The sequence below is a fragment of the Schistocerca cancellata genome, chromosome 1, assembly GCF_023864275.1.
Source record: "Schistocerca cancellata isolate TAMUIC-IGC-003103 chromosome 1, iqSchCanc2.1, whole genome shotgun sequence".
In the NCBI taxonomy this organism is placed as follows: Eukaryota; Metazoa; Arthropoda; class Insecta; order Orthoptera; family Acrididae; genus Schistocerca; species Schistocerca cancellata.
The window spans coordinates 1,131,698,634-1,131,721,737 of NC_064626.1; the positions used below are offsets into that span (position 1 = coordinate 1,131,698,634).

The 23,104-nt window shown below is 41.9% G+C and overlaps 1 protein-coding gene across 3 annotated transcripts in view; it reads left to right on the plus strand.

The window, feature by feature from the left end:
- The window catches only part of LOC126092668 (protein kinase C, brain isozyme-like), a 166,864-nt gene that overhangs the window by 42,882 nt on the left and 100,878 nt on the right, over positions 1 to 23,104 (plus strand). For 2 of the 3 annotated variants that reach the window (XM_049908400.1, XM_049908408.1), the window contains exon 2: positions 7,945 to 8,027. The gene's annotated coding sequence lies outside the window, so the exon portion shown is untranslated. Of the gene's footprint in view, positions 1 to 7,944; positions 8,028 to 23,104 lie in introns of those variants that run through there. The other variant, XM_049908393.1, reaches the window with a different exon arrangement.

Sequence of the window (23,104 nt, forward strand, 5' to 3'; positions counted from 1 at the left end):
GAAATTATTGTAGCCAAATAACGTAACGTGACTGTCAGGCTCTGAGCTGCAGAAGCGGAGTCTGGCAGCTGAGTGGTCTTTCTCGTAATTATTAATGTGACCATTTGTAGAAGTACATCAAATGAGCGAGCGTCCATCCTCAGAAAATTCCAATAACCCTTTGGTCCTCTTTATCATAAAGTCAGTAAATTTTCATGTTCAGGTTTCCCTCTTTTCTTAGACCATTCATTCATCTACGCTTCCTCTTTTCTTTCCGACCCAGGGACCAAGTACGCCTAATAGGTAGCGTCCCTATCCGCCATATTGGTACCTCCGACATTTGATATGTAGTTTGCGCAATATCACTTCGCTGTCTGGATCCCGCATTCAGTAAATAGCATGACATTATTGACACTCTAGAGGCCGCTTTTCGGTTTGATATTGACACGAGCAACATACGCTATGCCACGCTCACCCACAAGGATAAGGGCCCTACAAACGCTCCAACAAGCGACAGACCAACAGACCAACAAATTTCGTGGAAACTTACGCACATCCTGACCGAATTTACTCGGCGATTACAGCGCCGCCCTTTTCCTGTCGCTGGTTGCTCATTGTTCAAAGAGGTTGTATTCGACGAGATGCCGCTTGTTTTTGCACAGGAACAGAAACTGGGATTTGCCATGGGCGGCTTAGAGGTAACAAGGTTGAAAAAGCCGAGGGAAAACTGCAGGTTAATGCAAAGAAAGAAATTCACCCACGCTCTGTTACTTAAGGAGCTGGGAGCGATGATTTTCGTAATTATGTACTAATGAATGACTCATACTTCTCGGAGCTGCTGAACGTCATCAAATCATCCTTAACGAAAAAGAATAGTCGTGAGAGAGGCTGTAAGCTTCGAGGGGACAATGTTAGCTATAGTGCGGTTTCTAACCACTGACAGAAGTTACGAGGACCTCAAATTCTGTGCAGTTATATCCCCACGATTATTAGCTAAAATACGTCCCGAAACATGCAACACGATTTATAGTTGCTGAGTAAATACATCGTGGTAAATCTAATAAATAAAACAAATGATATTCATGTAAACTTTATTTATGTAGCATAAAAGATGTTCCCTGTAAGTTTAAGAAACTCATTGCAAACCAGAGGAAGAAAGGCTGCAAATGCCGTACATCATCTAATAAATAGAACAATAGATACATAGGAAATGAATCTTTTAGCAACTGTTACAAGCATAAAAAAAGAAGAGACATAGTCCTACACTTCGCTCTTAACATCTCAAGGATTAGATATAAGCTGTATTTTTTAAACATTTCTACTAATAATACAAATTTGTTTTATGAATAAAAGTCCACCTACTGTCCATGTTTCGGTTACCGAAGAACAGAAGGCAACCGACTTTTATTCATAAAATATACAGTATATATTTTACTCTCTCTACGTGCCACATTAAACCATTATGGATTTGTTAAAAATGAAACAGTCGCTTCATTTATTATGTCTCTATTGCTATACTCCAGACGTTTCCCACAAACAACTGCCGTCTTTAAATTTCTCCAGAAACTCTGTCATTAAAGTTTCGTCCGCCTCGCACTGTATCATGTATATTAGAATAGCATTTAATCCTGCGGTGACAAAAGACGATCTTTTGTCGAGCGATTGGCACGACATCATTGTACGCGGCACAGTTTGTTGGTTTTAAGTCCTGGTCTAGGGTGGGGGTGTCGTTCGTTCGTACCCAACCGACAGCCTAACAATAAAAGTAGGTCGGACTGTCGACGCGTGTGTAGGCTCTTAATTGCAACGATGTTTAAACCGTCGTCACACGGGGCGCATTCCAATGTTGAGCGTTGAGTGTGCCGAGTTCCTGTCGTTATAGCTTGAAATCAGTATGTTGGGAAGACTTTCCGAACATGCAGAGCAATATATAGTATGTCGGATATTCTGAACGTGAGATGGAAGAACGCCAGCTGCGTCACCCGACGCCATTTCTGTTCGGTACAGAGTCGCGAGACACCATAATTATATTAAATTCTTCTGGGCCTGCAGCGTCGTATTATGTGTACATAAAGCCAAAACGCTGCTTTGTGTAGCAGTTGTTATTATTGTGACTTTATTTTCATTGGCTATAGGCCTATTTCAACTTAAAGGCCATTTTCAAGCACTCTGCAACATATAGTACGGTATTGAGGCCATGTATCTGTGAATTTTCGTAATAAATAATTATTTTGTAGATTTGGCGTAAGACTTACTTCCATATCACGTCGTTGACGCTCTTGCTGTCAGATATCTTACTTGGTGTGTTTTTAAGCAAAGCACGGGCGAAATTATAAACTACTCGCTAAGTAATGTCTCAGCAGTGGACTTTTTCTTTGTTGGCCAGTATCGTTAAGATCTTGTTAACATTTTGTAAGTTTGACAGCTTCGAGTTAGGTCAGCGATGTTACATGGTTACAGATTTGCATACCGCACTGCACACAACCTAAAGAGACAAATTAACTCCGGAAATACGAAACTACCAGTGCATTCATACCCTAGCGTATACAAAATTAATTGTAATGACTGCGGAAAAAATCTATATAGGCCAAACAGGCAGAAATTTCCAAATTAGATACCGAGAATATACCAGAAAAAGTGACAAAAACCCATCTACATTATTTAACCATGTAAAAACTGAAAATCGCGACATAGACCAGATTGTAAATTCGATGCAAATTCTCCACATAACACCAAAAGGCCCAATATTGAACTTTCTGGAAGAGATATAAATCTATATACACACCCGCAAATATCCAGAAAAAATTTTAAACGAACAAACCGATTTAAAACATAAAAACTATTTTGATAATTTTCTTGAAATGATTGACAACGGATAATTTCATAAAACTAACACCAATATACAGCTGCAAAGATTTTACTATCACACAACTCCATAGATTTATAAAAACAAATCTGTAACCATGTAACATCGCTGACATAACTCGAAGCTGTCAAACTTACAAAATGTTAACAAGATCTTAACGATACTGGCCAACAAAGAAAAATTCGATGTAACTCTTCAGGCTTTCCCGGCGATCTAACGACATCTTGGGTTGTCGGGTGTTCTGCCGGATATCAGCGTCGTACTTGCACGATATTTCGGTCACGTAGCTCGTGACCTTCATCAGGTGCGACCTGAGACTGCTCCTCGAGTGGACCTGGTCCAGTATTTACGCCTATGGCCTTCCCCCTCCACCAACGGCTGCAGGCGCTTCCTCTGTGGTCCGCGCCCATTCCCTGCGACCTGCTGGAGCGTTGCTGTTCCGTGCACAACCTCACAAAAGGAAAGCAGTGGGAAGCAGCACCCGCTGCACCCAGTGCACAGAACCCACGCCTCAAAAATCGAGGATGGTCGGGGGCCGCAAGGCCTTATTGTTACCGACCATGCCCTCCAAAGCCTACGATTTTGTTTTTGTAAATAAAAATTTAATCACAGAGAACAACAAACCAAACCATACAAATACACGTAGATTCGGCAAAGCCGAAGGAACTGTAGAACACCACGTTACACACACAAAAAAAAAAAAAAAATGCTGCTCCGTTTTCCGTCCGCTGCGGTTCTAGGTGTTCCCAGGTCCACTCGAGGAGCAGTCTCAGGTCGCACCTGATGAAGGTCAAGAGCTACGTGACCGAAATATCGTGCAAGTACGACGCTGATATCCGGCAGAACACCCGACAACCCAAGATGTCAAAGAAAAATTCCACTACTGAGGCATTACTTATCGAGCAATTTATAATTCCGCCTATGCATTGCTTAAAAACACACCAAGCAAGAGTGTCAACTACGTAATATGGAAGTAAGTCTTACGCCAAATGTACAAAATAATTATTTATTACGAAAATTCACAGATATATGACCTAAATACCTACTATATGTTGCAGCGTGCTTGAATATGGCCTTTGAGCCGAAATAGGCCTATAGCCAATGAAAATAAAGCCACAATATTAACAACCATAATTATTGACGTTCAGTTGAAGCCCAGATGTGCCGTTTCTAATCACCAGCAAATTGCGAATCTCTCGAAAACCTGTTGTTAACTGTACTATCTGTTGTAATAAAATAACGGGAAACGTCATATTGGTGGTTAAAGAATTATTGTAACTTCTTATTATGTTTTATGATAGTATGCCGTTTCAAGGCAGTGGCACATTGAGGATCCATCAAAAACGCATTGTTCGTAATGCAGTTTGTTATAATTAAATGTAAGTTAATAACGTATCTAGGATTAAAGCTTTCAGATGATAGGATACAAAGTATGGTTGTAATTAATCTACGGTTGGCGTAGCGCAATGAGTAGACACAGAATTGCTACTTAACAGGTGATATTTTGGTGGTTCGCATCTCACTGAAAAAAATTTTTTTGCTAACCTTCGCGTTTTGTAATAGGTGCAGATATTTTATTTTTAGTTTAATAGAAGTATATTCTATGATATTCGATGTTACGTAAATGTAAGTGCGCTCTTTCTGAGGAGTTAATTTCTTCGATTGGCTTTATCTACAAGACAACTTGGTCTACTTGCAGTGCGATATTTTACGCTTTCTTGTTTCTATTTTTGTATTTCACGTGTTGTAAATTAAGAATGACCTTAGAGGTTTACTGAAAAGTGAGAATGATGAAATAACTGATCTTGTGTGGAGAACTATTATAAACTTCTATCGCGCTATTTATAATGGAACTTTTATAAGCCGATGTTCTTATTTCACCTTACAGCATTGTTGATGGATGTTGAGGTTTTTACTTATGTGTACTACAGAGAGAAAAACATGACTAGCACATGGACAAGGGAGGAAATTTGCGTTTTAGTAGAGCTAACGTATTTTACACCCGTCAGTTTGGCAAACAGTGTTATCTGCTAGCCCCAGATACAGCCGACTACTGCCGCTAGAGCGCGCTGCGATCGCATGTACCACGTTGAGGCACACATACCACAAGAGGAAGTAGCATCGTTTCTGAGCATTCAGCAAGATGTTGTTGAACTTTGCAGGCTCATCGTTGACGTGCGAAAGCAGGTCCATATGCCAATGGCTTTAGATACGAAGTTCTTTGGCTAGGTGCATGGCTAGTGCAGTGTTGCAGCGATGCAAGCGAACGCTGTTCGTCTGATGTGACTTACTCTGTCAGCCACATGAAACATACGTAATATACTCATATTTTACAAGAACTTTATTTCAGTGCATTTAGTAAAATTTAATAATGGTATTCCCACCTGAACGGTGGGAGAAATCTGGTATTATTATTCGGAAATCTGTGAGAATTGAACTTCGAATCAGACCTGAAGGCGTGCTCAGATAGCCTAACGGTTGAGACTGGCACTAATTTTCAGTATACATTGTAGGGTTAACATATCCGAACTATAGATAAACAAACTCGTTCATCCTTGGAAACTAGTTCACTGGTGATAGCTCTTTTTTTGGGAACTGTTCATTTTGACTCGTTCACCGTTCATTTGTTCTTGGTATACGGTTCTTATGAAAAATTGAAAATTAGTAGCATAGGTGGCTGAAGAGGGGGGCACTTGCCTGCGCCCTGGAGTACAGAGTTTTTATTCATAACAGAATTCTCACACACTTGTAATTTTCGTGTTTCTGCAAAACCTCTCCTTTAGCTAACTGTAGCGTTATGTGGCTGATCACAGCGAAATAATATAAGGTGGCGCAAGAAAAACCGGCCCCGAGTACAGACAGCTCGCCAATTACGCAGGATTTGTTGACCGCTACGAGCAGAATAAACATGTAATAATTAGGAAGGAAGGAGAAGGAAATTAGTGTTTAACGTCCCGTCGACAACGAGGTCATTAGAGACTGAGCACAAGCTCGGATTATGGAAGGATTGGGAAGGAAATCGGCCGTGCCCTTTCAAAGGAACCATCCCGACATTTGCCTGAAACTATTTAGGGAAATCACGGAAAACCTAAATCAGGATGACCGGAGGCGGGTTTGAACCGTCGTCCTCCCGAATGCGAGTCCAGTGTGCTAGCCACTGCGCCACCTCGCTCGGTGTAATAATTAGGCAGTGAAGGAATAACAAATAAGCTAATGTAAACAACAACTTCGAAACAATAGATAACGATTGGTAGGCGATACTGAGCAGTCTAGTACTCGGGGCCGAGTTTTCGTGCGCCACCCTGTACCACTCAAATAATATTATAGAAGTTATCATACTCTCTTTACAAAATGTGGCACCAGACTCTCGATTATGGAACGCGGACTTCGTTCGGTTGTATAAGTCGGTCCGCCTTCCATAACAATGACCATGCTCTTTTACCTTGGATCAAAAAAAGACGGAAAATGGCCACTCGTGTGTGTCGTTCCGACTTCCTTTGCATGTTTAATAAAAAGTCTTGCCTTTTTACAAGTATTTCTCCTGCTGTTTATCAAAATAGTGAAGTAAGCTGATATGCCGTTTTGTTACCCGAAAATATGTATTATTACATACCACATAATTTTATGTAATTTACGTAATTATAAAATACATTTTAAGTACCAGCCATGGCGCTGAATAGAAAACGAAAAGAACCAGAAGTTCAGAGTTCAAAACAGGTATGAAACAGATCTAGAATGGGCGTGCGCAGTGAACAAAACGAACAGCTCTATACTGAACTATGAGCAGTCGGCAGTGCAACTGCGACGAGTGGCCACGCGAAGGAGGGAGAGTCCGGCCCAGCGAGACCGAGACAGATGGGAACGGGACCGAGGCTGGAACAAGACCGGCCGACGTGCCGTTGCGGGAACGAGACCGACCGTTTCCCGTTCCCAGGAACTATAAGTAGAGAGCCGCGACCGAATTGAACTATGAGATACCGTTCCTTAGAATTCGTTCATCGCTCGTTCCCTTCATCTTGATGAACCGTGCCTTTGGACCCGTTAGTTCGCGGACGACCCATCTCTAATCCAAACAGTTTGCAGTGATAAAACTTCATAGCACTCTATGTTCTTTGGTTTCATCTCCTATCAGGCGACTCATTTCATTGCATTTGAGTGTATTTAATTCAGTTCGGTCACAGGTTTGTTTGGATGGCGAGAGAGCGTAACAGAATTACTGTAATATTAAAACTAGTCGACATTTTAAGTAAGAAGGCGTACATCTCTGCTTAGAAAAATTCAAGCGCAGAAACTACCAACATTCTTTAGTCCACCAAGTATGAATCGCATAGAGATCGTACAGATAAATGAGGAAGGTAACGGTTCTCACAAAGGCGTACAGTCATTTTCTCACGCTACATCCGTCTGCAGAATAGGAAGAAACCTTCATATATAGTACCGTAAACCGTACCTTTTGCCACATTTTTCCCAGTGACTAACAGAAAATAGACCTTGTTGTACAGGAACACCCAGGATATTCTAGCACCATTACATGCTTGTTCTGCACATAATACAATTCACCTGTTGCTTGTGTGTGTGTTTGTGTTTGTGTGTGTGTGTGTGTGTGTGTGTGTGTGTGTGTGGGTGTGTGTGTGTTTTGAACGTCAGGCAGATTGTCGTGATTATTTTGTATTTTAGTTGAGCCGTATCAAACTTCCTGGCAGATTAAAGCTGTGTGCCGTACCGAGACTCGACTCGGGTAGCTCAGTTGGTAGATCACTTGCCCGCGAAAGGCAAAGGTTCCGAGTTCGAGTCTCGGTCCGGTACACAGTTTTAATCTGCCAGGAAGTTTCATATCAGCGCACACTCCGCTGCAGAGTGAAAATCTCATTCTGGAGCCGTATCAAGTTTGCGTCAATTTTTTTCTTTCCTCGGTAGTTTGACGTTTGCTTCTTCCTTTCGCACAATACTGTAATGTGTGCATTATAGTTGCTTAGGGATGAGAGAAGACGGATATCGACGATGGCAAACCGTGCGGTAGCAGCGCTCGTATGTATTCAAACGCATGTGGTCTTGTGTTCTGTGTCGTGTGGTTATTTGTGTTGTATTGTTTGTTGCAGTATGCAGCTTCGTGGTCCACAAGCGATGTCACGAGTACGTCTCGTTTACGTGCCCCGGAGCCGACAAAGGAGCAGATTCTGACGTAAGTACCCGAAAAGCAGGCCTGTGCATTTCCTGCACTCAATAGCGCTGCTTGTTCAGTAATAAGATATTTGCGCAGTTTTAATTACATAAAAGTTTACTACGTTATAGACTCAGTGACTTCGTAAGTTTCAAGGTATGTTCTGTTTACATTGTATGATGATTTGAAACGTACGCTTCTTTTACGGTTCCAGTTTTATATGGTTCACGCTTGTATCGGAATAGTAAATTACCAGAAATAGTGTAGAAATTTCTCACTATACTAGTTTGTATACGTAGCAACACAGGTCACACACCTGAAGTAGACAAGATTATAACAGATTTGCATGAGAAAAAATATTGGCATTTCTAGATTTCGTACTTTAAAATTGACGTGGAGGCGGATAAAGCAGTTGTTGGACATATTCTCCAATACTGAAGACGGCGAGATTTGAGACAAATAAGCTAATAGTAAGCGTTAGAACTAATAATGAGAAAAGTAGCATAACCTAACGAACAATGTGTTGAGAGATAGCGAAGTTTATTGGATGATAGGACAATTTTTTCATCAGTTGCCTGTTGGCTGGTTTTTGTTTGCATCATGATTCCACTTATTTTTTTCCTCAGACTCATTTCTGTTTGCAGCAATTCGTGTATTTTAGATACTATGTCCACAGTGTGTTTCAGTAAGGATTTCGTAACTTTCAAAAACTCGTTTCGCTATCTTTCAGGATAACTACATGTCAGCGAAAGTTTGCTTGGCAGAAATTTCGGCTTAACGATAAACAAGACAAAGAGAAAGAACTTCGCGCGGCCAGTAGTTCAGCAAATCAGTATTTTGCGTCCTTTTCAATGATGCGAGGCGTCGAGTATAGTGGCGGACCAGTGAGGAGTTGAAGCCACAGTTTGTGGAGAGTGCAGTTCAGATAAGAAATGCTCCTGTGATGTTTTGGGAGTGACGTAAGCACCATGACGTGGGTCCATAGATTCACGTTTCCGTGAACATGAACCAGGATACCATTTCAACATTACCCATGACCAAGTGTAATCTTTGCACACGCTTTGGGTATGCACGAATTACTAGTTGTCATAACAACTCCCTTTTCCATAAAGTGACAATTTTTCGTCTATCAGATTTCGTTTTAGTTACGGCACTGAGCCAATTTCAATATTATAACATGTACATGGTCAAAGAAAAAGTTATTGACTACGGAAGAAGTCATTCTGCGCAGACAGCCGGCACTCTCTGTGCCCGTTACACAGGGGTCGTAAAGACACTACAAAAAGCTCACCGCCCCTGGCAATAGGCCAGGCGGCAGCCAACACCACTTTCACGCTTTTCAGTCTCCTTTACCATGACTCACATTGGTCATAGTGGCTGAAAATGACTCGTCACAAAGCAAAACTTATTGCGTTCATACCACTACTTTATTACACGAAACTGAGCTTTGAACTCAGGTCTTCGGCCAGCAGCGTCTAAAGGCAACTCTCGACTTCGTGGTAGAAGCAGAGAATACATATGCAGTGCCTGACAAAAAAAGTAATGCACTCCGAAGACATTACGCATACACAACACCAGTGGGCATGTAAAGGATTAGAGTTGCAATTCTCTGTGAGAGGTAAATCGATCACCTCTGTGCTTCAGTGTCGTTCATGTACAGTCGTGGACAAAACGAGCGAGACCCCTCGCCTTTTCGTTATGCTGTTCCGCACAGCTTTAAAGTCAGCTACACAGCATAACAGGCAAGGCGACGAAGTGCTACCAACCTCCTATGCGCAGGAGTGAAATTGAAAAACTATCCGAACTTTGTCACTCTCTTTTCAATCACGTGTAAGGCTATATTAATGCTCATTAGTGTGTTAAACACAACACGTAAATATAAGATATAAGTGAAAGAAGAAACGCTAATTAGTGTGAACTGTACTAATAAAAACGAATTTTAGCTTATCCAGATAACATAACTATTTTAGTAAGACAGAGTACCCGAGATCGTTACGAATTAGCAACATATATGCGCATTCGGCCGCGAAACGGTCTGTGTCAACGTTCAGACGAGTCATACTGGATTACCGTTGCTGACCTACCATGAAAGTATGCAAATTTAGCAATGCATGAAGATTCATAACGAAATTCGGTTAAAAATCATACAGTGCCACACTTAAGTCAGTTCAATTATTGACAGAAGCGGTAAAAGTAGGCAGTAACAAGTATGAAAATCTACAAGATTTTCATATTTATATCCACAGGGCGCCGTTACTGAATAAAGGTAGCAATAAAACGAATTGGGAGTGCGAGAATTTCTTAAAATTGCTTTACTGGTAGTCTGTCTGCCTCCATCAAGATTAGAACCGAAAACATACCACACCTCCCGTGCAGTAGCAAACACCTTTCACTGCGCTAGCAGACAACACAGGAAAAGAGCCCTCTATTATTACACCAGACATGAATAAGCCGGGCAATTTCGAAATGAAAATGGCAAAATGATCCGCAGTTTCCGTTGCATAGAGCTTTCTGGATTCAAAACATGAATTTTCTACCTTTATGTCACCGCTTAAGTGTTAATCATTTGGGATGTTTATCGAAATAACAAAATACTGTTATTAGCTAGTAAATTTAGTAGGATAATTCTGCACCACCCTAGGAAATAAACGGCTACATAGCTGCCAAACGTATTCTACAATGTTTAGAATTCTCCATTAGACTCGCCACAGCCAGAAAACGTCCATTAGCCGAAGTATTTCTTAAGCTAGCTAGCAGTGGGAATGCTCGCACTTCTAAAGCGCTGTGGCATTAATACTGGGGTCTGAATTACCACGAGTGTAGGCAAATGGATTTTATTTGCATTCCTGTAAAAGTGATTTGGATCGAAAGGGTAGCTACGAGTAATATGCTGATGTATCGACTGCTACTAGAAAATTTCAAATAAAGAGTAGGGAGAATTATTTATGCGGCCCTCATCTTCAGTAACTGTCGTAGCTATTTTCGTTGTTAGGATTTCGTCACGTAAATCGGTAAAAATGGAACCCTACTAGTCTCACTTTCTTGACCGTCTATGTGTCTATCCAACCCTTAAAACCAGTTTACCTCGAGTACGGGTAGACATAATAAGTTGAAATGTATCGCACTTCCTGCGGGATACGGTCCCTTGGTGGTGTAAGAAAGTGAGCTTCTATGTCAACGCAATCTTAAGATGCGGCCGTTTATGTAAAGAAAATTTACTCGAAAAGTAAAAAAAAATGGCTCTAAGAACTATGCGACCAAACTGCTTAGGCCAACAGTCTCCTAGACCTAGAACTACTTAAACCTATCTAACCTAACACACATCGATGCCCGGGGAAGGATTCGAACTGACGCCGCAAGCAGCCGCGCGGTCCGCGATATGACGCTGTTGAACGCACGGCTAACCCGCGCCGGCAAGCTACTAAATTTACTCGCTAATAACAGTATTTTGTTCTTTCGATAAACATCCCGAATGATTGTCACATAAGCGGTGACATAAAGGTAGAAAATTCATGTTTTTGATTCCACGGAAACTGCGGATCATTTTGCCATTTTCATTTCGAAATTGCCGGCTTATTCATGTCTGTGGTACTAATAGAGGGCTGTTTTCCTGTGTTGTCTGCTAACGTAGTGAAAGGTGTTTCCTACTGCAAGGGAGGTCTGGTTTGTTTTCGGTTCTAATCTTGATGGAGGCAGATAGACTATCAGTAAAGCAATTTTACGAAATTCTCGCACTCCCAATACGTTTTATTGCTACCTTTATTCAGTACCAGCGCCCTGAGGATGTAAATATGAAAATCTTGTAGAATTTCATACTTGTTACTGCCTACGTTTTCCGCTTCTGTCAATAATTGAACTGACTTAAGTGTGGCACTCTATGATTTTTAACTGAATTTCGTTATGAATCTTCATGCATTGCTAAATTTGCATACTTTCATGGTAGGTCAGCAACGGTAGTCCAGTATGACTCGTCTGAACGTTGACACAGACCGTTTCGCGGCCGAATGCGCATAATATTTTGCTAATTCGTAACGATCTCGGGTACTCTGTCTTACTAAAATAGTTATGTTATCTGGATAAGCTAACATTCATTTTTGTTAGTACAGTTCATACTAATTAGCGTTTCTTCTTTCACTTATATCTTCTATTTACGTGTTGTGTTTAACACACTAATGAGCATTAATATAGTCTTACAAGTGATTGAAAAGAGAGTGACAAAGTTCGGATAGTTTTTCAATTTCACTCCTGCGCATAGTAGGTTGGTAGCACTTCGTCGCCTTGCCTGTTATGCTGTGTAGCTGACTTTAAAGCTGTGCGGAACAGCATAACAAAAAGGCGAGGGGTCTCGCTCGTTTTGTCCACGACTGTACCATGTTTTACAAGGCCTGGTAGCACCTATTGGGTGATGTCAGCTGCCCCTACGTATGGGTATTACGCAACCTGCAACGCCTTCAAATACCACGCGTATCCTTTTACAATTTCGTCGTGACTATACTGCGGACACTTACGTGTTGCAAAATGACAACAGCTTGTTCACATGTCTGTACGCTCACGTTACTGGTTCGTCGAACACACGGGCACACATCCCACCTTGAGTGGCTCTCTAAATCGCTCTGTCTTAATCATGTAGAAAATGACGGTGACTGGTTGGAACAGTGGATGAAACGTGGCTTCAGCTTTGCATCTCACACCTGAAGAAACTTGTCGAATATTTTCTCACAGAATAAAGAGGCAATTATCTAGGTTAGAGACGGTGTTAGTGTCATGTTTCCTGGGGTGACTAATTTTTTTTCTGGTGTGCTTATCTATCTTACGCATCTGCGCAATATTCGTCAATGCATTTTTGTTTCTTGCGTCTTCCGATGCAGAATTTGTTGATATACAGGGTGTTTCCTTATTTCTATTACCGAAGGTACTTAGTAGATAAAGATTTAAAAAGGTACCCACGTCCGGAAATGTTCTGCTTGGGTATAAAGTATGTTTCTAGAATGAATGTAAAAAATGAGAGAGCTAGTAGAGTGGATCGCAACAAGCAACTTGCATATAGCGTCCCAGGCCCGCATCCTTCAGCATTCGCCGCTAGGCGTCATTTAACAGTGTCTCGCGCCGCCGGGAAGGTAGGCATACGGCCCGCCATCCGAGCTGACATGGTGGCAGCCTTGCAGGGCAACGGTTTCAACTTCTTCGTGACACGAAGGTAAAAGAAAGGTTAGGCTGACGTTTCATGACCTTTATTTGAAAACAAAAACTGGTCAGTTACAAATTCTGGTCAGAATTACGTCCTACTGCTCGAATGCACGCCATGCAACGACGCCTGAATGATTGTCGCACCCTTCATCACGAAAAAAATCAAGTCGGGGGAAACGTGCAGGCCATGTCACCTGCCCACCGGGCCCTATCAAATTCTCACCAAAGGTCTCATCCGAATGATTTTGCACCGCAGCAGACGATCAACTCCAGTTACAAAATGATCTAGAGAGAATTTCTGTATGGTGCGAAAAGTGGCGATTGGTAGTAAACAAAGAAAAGTGCAGGGTCATCCACATGGGTACTAAAAAAAATCCGATAAATTTATGGTATACGATAAATCGCACAAATCTAAAGGCTGTCAATTCTACTAAATACCTAGGAATTACAATTACGAGCAACTTTAATTGGAAAGACCACGTAGATAATATTGTGGGGAAGGCGAAACAAAGACTGCGCTTTGTTGGCATAACACTTAGAAGATGCGACAAACCCACTAAAGAGACAGCTTACATTACACTTGTCCGTCCTCTGCTGGAATATTGCTGCACGGTATGGGATTCTTAGCAGGTAGGATTGACGGAGGACATCGAAAAAGTGCAAAGAAGGGCAGCTCGTTTCATGTTATTGCGCAATAGGGGTGAGAGTGTCATTGACATAATACGCGGGTTGGGGTGGCACCCACTGAAACAAAGGCAGTTTTCTTTGCGGCGAGATCTATTTATGAAATTTCAATCACCAACTTTCTCTTCCGAATGCGAAAATATTTTGTTGACACCCACCTACTTAGGGAGAAAAGACCATCATAATAAAATAAGAGAAATCAGAGCTCGAACGGAAAGATTTAGGTGTTCCTTTTTCCCAGGCGCCATTTGAGAGTGGAATGGTTGAGTAGTAGTATGAAAACGATTCGTTGAACAGTCTGCCAGGCACTTGTGTGACTTGCAGAGTAACCATGTAGATGTGCGCAGATGCTTCTTGTTGTTGTTACCACATGCTTAGTCGCATGTTGAGAGGGACATATTCCAATAAGTCTAGCAGTGTTTCCCTTAAGAAGATTAAGTATCTGTTACCGTACAGTGGCCGGAGGAGCATGCATGGACCAATCCGATTATCGCCTACCAAAACGGTCGAAACACTGACAGCAAAGCGCTCTTGGTGATCACGAACAAAGGCGGTGTGAGGGTTTTCCTGTGCCTTCACTTGTTGACAGTGCTTTTTGAACACATCTTCCTTGTAAAGGATGCCTCATCTGTAAAAAGTACGAAGTATGGAAATTCAAGCTGAAGGGCTCACTTTTGCAAAAACCACTGGCAGAAGTCAGCGAGACGCGAAAAATCTTCTGGGTTAAAGGCTTTAACTTTCAACTAACATCAGACCATGGAATGACTAACGGCCATTTCTCGAGCAATGCTCCGCGAGCTTGTTGAGGGCGTGTTTTGCAATAGTGTTAACGCCTCCTCTTCGAACTCTGGTGCACGCACTGTGCGTTGATAACCACATCGTGCGCCATTACGATACGTTGTCAGCGGAGAACTCGCCTCAGGTGCACCTGTCTCCCTTAGGGACCCGTGGATGGCGCGGATCTGGCACTCAACGATTCGGGGCCCGCATCTCGTGGTCGTGCGGTAGCGTTCTCGCTTCCCACGCCCGGGTTCCCGGGTTCGATTCCCGGCGGGGTCAGGGATTTTCTCTGCCTCGTGATGGCTGGGTGTTGTGTGCTGTCCTTAGGTTAGTTAGGTTTAAGTAGTTCTAAGTTCTAGGGGACTGATGACCTTAGATGTTAAGTCCCATAGTGCTCAGAGCCATTTGAACCATTTGAACGATTCGGAAACCGCTGAACGTACAACCGCTGAGCAGAGAGAGCATTTCCGCTCCGTAAGCATAGTGCATGTCTGCCGTTTCCTTCCCAGAAAAGCGCCCCATTTGCCGCCCACTCAGTACGGAACCAAACAAAAGTGAGTCCTCGTTTCTTGACACACTGACGCAACGCAAGACAGACTCTGTAGCTACTTGTTTTGTAAATAGAACTGCCTTTTCCTGCTGCTAGTTACTTTATTTATCCCATACGCGAAGTGAATTGTTTGATAATCTATAACTAACAAAACTCTATCGTTATAGATCCCACTGATGATGCCTTAGAACAGGAGAAGGTGAAACACGTATGGGATAAGTAAAGTAACTAGCAGCAGGAAAAGGCAGTTTTATTTGCAAAACAGGTACTTATATGCTTACTGCGGAGGATGGCCACACAAACAAACTTGTGAGACTCTGTAGCGTTTACAGATGCCGTCCTCTGTGCGACATCGTATCAAGGAGGCATTTGCACTGCCAAACGCATCGCGTTCACGTCCCAGAAAATGCCGAGGTGTTGTCCCACTCGAAATACCTGTTACCATTTCGACTAGGATGGCGGAATGTATGCTTACGTCCTCGGCGGCACGCGATACTGTTAAATGATGAACGCAAAGGGATACCGACACGAATTGTTATGTAAAGTTGCTTGTTATGGCCAACTCTACCAGCCCTCTCATTTTTAAAATTCATTTTAGAAACACCCTGCAGAATAAGTTTTAAAGATACGATCACTTCCAAATCTCCCGCTTCAAGGTACGGACACAAGCTGAGAAGAGGGCACCGTAGTCAGTTCCTGTTGTAACCATGACATCACACACCATTTTTATTCGATTACAAAACGGCTGTGAGAATCTGGTACTTCCGCAACTCGTAGGCTTGACTGTGGCGTTCTAGGGACTCGCCACGCTGTAGAGAGGACACCCTTCGTCATGTAAAAGAAAACCCGACGAAGACTGCTCGAATCATTGCACATGCCATTGGCTCCAGTAAAGCACAGGGACAGAGCTCACTGTCTCCATTGCGTGTGTACCGTAAAGTGACGGATTTGAAAGTGATTCGGTCTTCAAACCTCTTATGCATCCAAACGGTACATTTCCCAACACGAGTTCCTAATCAAAACGTTTTCTACTAAGTTTCCTCTACAATCCCTAGAAGCCTGTAACAGGAATTGTGAAACGTATGTATTGGTGTGGACATAGCTTTCCCATAAGATGAAAGAGCCGCTGATTATGCGTCGGTAGGAATCTGAAAGATGTACCAGGAAGAATTATCCTATTCTGCCAACTACTTTCAACTGAATTGTTGCCACTGAACTATATGAGGAGATTCCGTGGAGATATAGCAAACTTTCAGGGTGGTCTAGACGTAGCATCTTAGTTGGTTAGTAATCAAAACGTCATGGATCCCGGGTTCGAAACCAGCCACTGTTTAAATTTTGAATAAAATCATCAGCAATAGCGTATAAGAAGTCACCCTCGCTCTGCCAACGGCCTTGTCAAAGAGGGTAGAGGAGCGGAGAGAGGTTCAGGCTACTCTATTGCCCTTGGGGTGGGAAAACTGCCCCAAAAAAGGCGGAAGAATCAGCTTTGATCAACTTCATGAGGATGCAGAAGGCAGTGGAAACCACTGCATTAAAGACACACAGTGTGTATCCAGAGGACCTGTGGCCTATTATTGAAAATTGTCATGATGGTCTCTCCATTGGAAAAAGTTTTCGTGTAAGTCCCCCATTCTGATCTCTGGGAGTGGACTGCCAAGAAAAAGGTGCCCTTGAGAAAAAGATTGAATAACCAACGAAGTCAGAGCGTGGAATGTCAGAAGTTTAAACTTAGTACGAAAGCTAGAAAACCTGAAAAGAGAAATGCTAAGGCTTAATCTAAATAAAGCGGGGTGTCACTGAAGTGAAACGGAGAGAGGATAAGGATTTCTGGTCAGACGACTATAAGGTAATATCAACAGTAGCAGAAAATGGTATATCGGGAGTAGAATTCGTTATGAATGGGAAAGTATGACAGAGTGAGCTACTGCGAACAGTTCAGTGATATAAAATTATAAAGAATTTAGCAACCAGACGCGGAAACATAATTTATTTATCTTGTTGAAAATCGATTGCGACTGATATGTCATCATTGGTGCATTTTTCTAACCGATGCATGCCATAAGTAAAAGTACTGTTCTTGGCAGATTCCTATCATTTCATGATAGAAATCTGCGAAGGACAGTACAGGACACATCTCTAAAAAGGGCAATCGCAGATGGTTGACAGTCAGACATGGGTACATCGGAGGTAACTGCGAAGAAAGCTTGGGTACCATAAGAAATACTTCAGTTCAGGACAGAAATAAGAGCAGCATGCATCGTAATATCTATATTTCATTGCAGATCTGGATTTCAGCTAAGAGTGCAACTGTCATCAGTGCTATAAATACAAAAATAGCACAGGATTCAGACATTGATAAAGCACACTAACCGAGAATCATGTCACAGTTGTACACAATGCCAACAGCAAAATTACATTACGTGATAGGTAGTCATGTAGACTCAGAAAAGGTATAAGACACAAAGTAGAATATAACTTTGGGATGTACAAGCATCAGTCAAAATGGTTCAAATGGCTCTGAGCACTATGGGACTTAACATCTGAGGTCATCAGTCCCCTAGAACTTAGAACTACTTAAACCTAACTAACCTAAGGACATCACACACATCCATGCCCGAGGCAGGATTCGAACCTGCGACCGTAGCGGTCACGCGGTTCCAGACTGAAGCGCCTAGAACCGCACGGCCACATCGGCCGGCATCAGTCAAACTTAGGTTGCTGGTTACACATCCATATAGCTAACCTCGCTGTTCGTGATATTGAATGGCCATCGCCCTCTATTTCCATTACCTGTATATGAAAAAAAAACGGGTTAAGGTAAAATTTATACATAAGAATAAAATGTATTCACATAATAATTATAGCAAAATACAATTTTGCCAGGAGGCATGTAAATTAAAATAAGAGTGGCGGCAAATGTGGCAATACATTGAGTCCATTAAAGTGAAGTACATTAAAGTGTATTAAAAAAACTTTACTTCATAAAATGATGATTACATCAACACAATTGTTAAGATGTTTAATAATTTACACAAGAAAATAAAGTTCACATGTGAAATAGGGAATAATGATTCTAAAAATTTCCTATACTTTAAAATTAAGAATGAACATGGGAAACACGCCATTGGGATCTTCCGGAAAAATACCTGTACAGACGGTGTGTTAGATTTTTATTCATACCACCCTAGCCAAAATACGAAGGAATTTTTAAATTTTGCAGTTAATCGCTTTTTCAAACTTCCACTATCGCAGTCTGAAAACAAAACAGAATAAGATGTCATCAATTACACTACAAAAGCTAATTATTATCCACAGATTTATGTAAACAATATTTGCAATGAAAATGGAACAAAATGCAACACGTGTCGGAAATAACACTGCAAAGGCCAAAGATAGTAAATTTGTTATGTTACCTTACTGTCGTACTCTTAATATGAAAGAGCCATCAGTTTTTAAGAAATATAAAGTTACAGCATCTTTTCCGACCGTGAATAATCTTGGTCGTTTACTATTAAGTAATGTACGAAAAACTAACATTTTTCACCAATCAGGTGTAGAGAGATTGGAGACTTCAGTTTGTGACACTTGTTATGTGGTCCAAACTGAGAGACGGTTCGAGGCCAGATTCCGGGATCATATGGCGCTGGAAAGAAGGGACCTGGCGGGTAAATCTAATTTTGCCGCCCACCTGGCACAGTGTTCTGGATCTGACCTCGCTATTGAAATTGCTTCAGAGAGTTGAGAAGGGCAGACTTTTAGGTTTGCTTGAGGAAATGGAGATTTTTTTCATCAGAGATTTCCTCGCGCTATCTTTCTCAGTAAGCAAGTAGCAATGAGGAGCACCCATTTGTAGAAGCTTTTCAAAGCCACCTTCTTGATAGAAGGCATGGTACCGACTCAGGAAGTCCGAATTCAACGTAGCGGACCCATCCTTCCATCCTTATGTAGTAACATTTGACAGTGTACCATATGAATACAAACTGTAGAACTAAAAATCTAAGTCGTCTTTCCAATATTTACAGATTGTACACTTTGTGATGTAGTTCCCATCATTAGTGAATGCTACTTACGTTTTTTTTTTTTTTTTTTTTAAGTTTGCTAACAAGCATATTGTTAAAATTATATTATATTTCACTTTCGCTTTTCAGCCATGACACTGACTCAAAAGTTTCGTTATGTAGTGTCTACTTGCTTTCTATTGGCGATTATATTTCACATTTTTAGATTATAAAATGAGCTAAAAATAGAAAATTATAGTTTCTACGCCAGTTTGTTACTCCTTTTTTAATATCTTAAGGAATAAAGTTTTAATACATTTTAATGTCTTTCGCTGTAATAGTCACAATGTATTGCAATATTTGCCCCAACACTTACTTTAATTTGTACCTCCTGACAAAATTACATTTTACTTAATTGTTTTTTTTAATCATTTTATTCTTACCTATAAGTATAATCTTAAGCCATTTTTTCATCCATGGATGACGCATATAGAGATGCCGTCAACAGAGGTTAGCTGTCTGGTCTTGTAAACGGCTGTCTGAGTTTGACTGATGCTTGTACGTGCCAAAGGAATATTGTAATAGCGGTTTTACAACTATGTCTAGTGTACGTGACTACCTACAACGATATGTAATTGTGCAATTGCCACTGCATGCAAATCTGATATGGTTCGTGGTTAGTGTGCTTAATCAACTACTGTGTTATTTTTGTGCTCGTGTTTATAGCACTTATGATAGCTGCATTTTTAGCTGAATTCTAGATCTGCAATAAAATACAGATGATATTACGACCTAGCCTGACCTCTTTTCTGTCATGGGTTAAAACACGGTCGTAGGGCACAATTACTCCAATAGGATCAAACCTGATGAATACTTCAACTGATCGACGAAATGAGGAAGTACAAAAATATTCAGGGAAAGACAGAAATGCGGCAATATAAAACGCCTAGCAATGAAATACACTCATGCTTATAAGTTAAGGATAATTGCACTACACAAAACTGGCGCTAATAGCGTAGGCACATAGGGAAAACACGCGTCACAGATCTGTAAGTCCACGGTATTGGTGATAAGTTGAGAAAACCGTCCCAAAACACACGTGCTACAAAACGCCACTGTTTCCTACGCATGTGCCCCGATATGAATATGGGATATGATCACCATGCACACGTACACAGGTCGCACAACGGGTTGGCGTACTCTCGATCAGGTGGTCGAGCAGCTGCTGGGGTATAGTCTCCCATTCTTGCACCACTGCCTGTCGGAGCTCCTGAAGTGTCGTAGGGGTTTGAAGACGTGCAGCGATACGTCGACCGAGAGCATCCCAGACGTGCTTGATGGGGTTTAGGTCTGGAGAACAGGCAGGCCGCTCCATTCGCCTGATATCTTCTGTTTCAAGGTACTCCTCTACGATGGCAGCTCCGTGGGGCCGTGCGTTATCATCCCTCAGGAGGAAGGTGGGACCCACAGCAACCCTGAAAAGGCTGACATAGTTGTGTTAAATGACGTCCCGATACACCTGACCTGTTACAGTTCTTCTCTCAAAGACATGCAGGGGTGTACGTGCACCATTCATAATCCCACCCCACATCATCAAACCACGACCTCCATATAGGTCCCTTTCAAGCACATTAAGAGGTTGGTATCTGGTTCCTGGTTCACGCCAGATGAAAACTCGGCGAGAATCACTGTTCAGACTATACCTGGACTCGTACGTGAACATCACCGGGGACCACTGTTCCAATGACCATGTACTGTGTTCTTGACACCAGGCTTTGCGGGCTCTCCTGTGACCAGGGGTCAGTAGAATGCACCTTGCAGGTCTCTGGGCGAATAAACCATGTCTGTTCAGTCGTCTGTACACTGTGTGTTTGGAGACAACTGTTCCAGTGGCTGCAGTAAGGTCTCGAGCAAGGCTACCTGCAGTACTCCGTGAGCGTCTGCGGGCACTGATGGTGAGATATCGGTCTTCTTGTGGTGTTGTACACTGTGGACGTCCCGTACTGTAGCGCCTGGACACGTTTCCTGTCTGCTGGAATCGCTGCCATACTCTTGAGATCAAACTTTGTGGCACACGGAGGGCCCGTGCTACGACCTGCTGTGTTTGACCAACCTCCAGTCGCCGTAGTATTCTACCCCTCATAAGGTCATAACTATGTGTTCTTTGAGCCATTTTCAACACACAGTTACCCTTAGCACGTCTGAAAACGTCTGCACACCTACTCGCTGCACCGTACTCTGACGTGCACCAACACACCTATGCGTATGTGGACTGCTGCCAGCGCCACCGTGTGACGATCGCAGGTCAAATGCACCACATGGTCATATCCCAAGGTGGTTTACACCCGCAAATCGCCCACCAGAGCGTTGTTTCACCATGTATCAGCATTATCCTTAATTTATGAGCATGAGTGTAAATAGCAAGTTGCAGGGCAGCCAAGGCGAAATAGATGCAGGAAAAATGTGAAGAAATCTGAAAATTAATTATCGCCGTAAGGACTGACCCAGCATACGATAAAGTCAAAACAATCCTCGTTACATTTAAAAGAAATGGTGATAGCATTACTGCAACGAAAATTCCACTGTAAAACGCAGAGGAAAGAGCAGACGGGTGTAGAAAATACACTGAAAGCGTCCACGAGAGGGAAGACTTGTCTGATGAATTGATAGAACAACAAACTGTAGTCGATAAAGAAGACGTAGGCGATCCAGTATTAGACTCAGAATTTGAAAGAGCTCTGTAAGACTGGGGCTCAAATAAAGCAGAATGGGTAGATGATAATCCATCATTGGGGGAAATAGTAGCCAAACGACCGTTCAAGTTGGCGTGTAGAATCTATGAGACTGCCGACGTACCATCAGACTTTCGGAAAAATATCGTCCACACATCGTCAGAAGATAAAAGCAGGTAGCTGCGAGAATTACCGAACAATCAGCTTATCATCTCATACATCCAAGCTGTTGACGAGAATAATTCACTAAAGAATGGAAAAGAAAATTGATGATATGTTAGATGACGATGTTTTTGGCTTGAGGTAGACGAAAGAGATTTATGTTGAATAATGTTTATTCAAGAAAGGACTTTTCAAATAAACGGGAAGTGGTCCTACAATATTCAGGTAAAATACATATAGTAACCACCCTTATCAAATGCAGTAAAGTTACGTTGAGAGTGATACGAGAATGGTAGCAAAAAGCACCAGAGAGGCATTTCTCACTATGGCTTGATAATGGAAGCAAACTGAAAGAAAATAAAGATACGCTTATAGAATTTGTCGATCTAGAAAAAGCTTTCGACAGCGTGGAACGGTGAAAGATGTTCGAAATTATGTGAAAAAAGTAGTAAGCTACAAGGAAAGACTGGTGAGGTTCAATATATAAAAGAACCAGGAGGGAACAATCTACATCTACATAATATATAAGGTTGGAAGACCAAGAACGTAGTGCTTTGAATATAAAGTGGGTGAAACAGGGTTGCAGTCTTTCACTACTACTTTTCAATCCATACATCGACGAACCACTGATGGAAATAAAAGATAGGTTCAAGAACAGACTGAAAATTCTGGGTGAAATGATATCAGTGGTAAGATTTCGTGATGACATGGCTATCCTCCGTGAAAAGGGAGAACAATTACAGGAGCTGTGGAATGGGATCAACAGTCTAATGAATACTGGACTCGGAGTAAACCGGAAAAAGACAAAAGTAATGAGAAGTAGCAGAAATGAGAATAGCGAGGAGCTGAACATCAAAATTAGTGCACTCGAGTTGACAAGTTGAGTTCGGCTACCTTAAAAGCAAAATAAACAATGACGGACGAAAAAAGGACATAAAAAGGTGACTAGTACAGGCAAAGAGGGCACTAATGGTAAAGACAAGTCTATTGGTATCAAACATA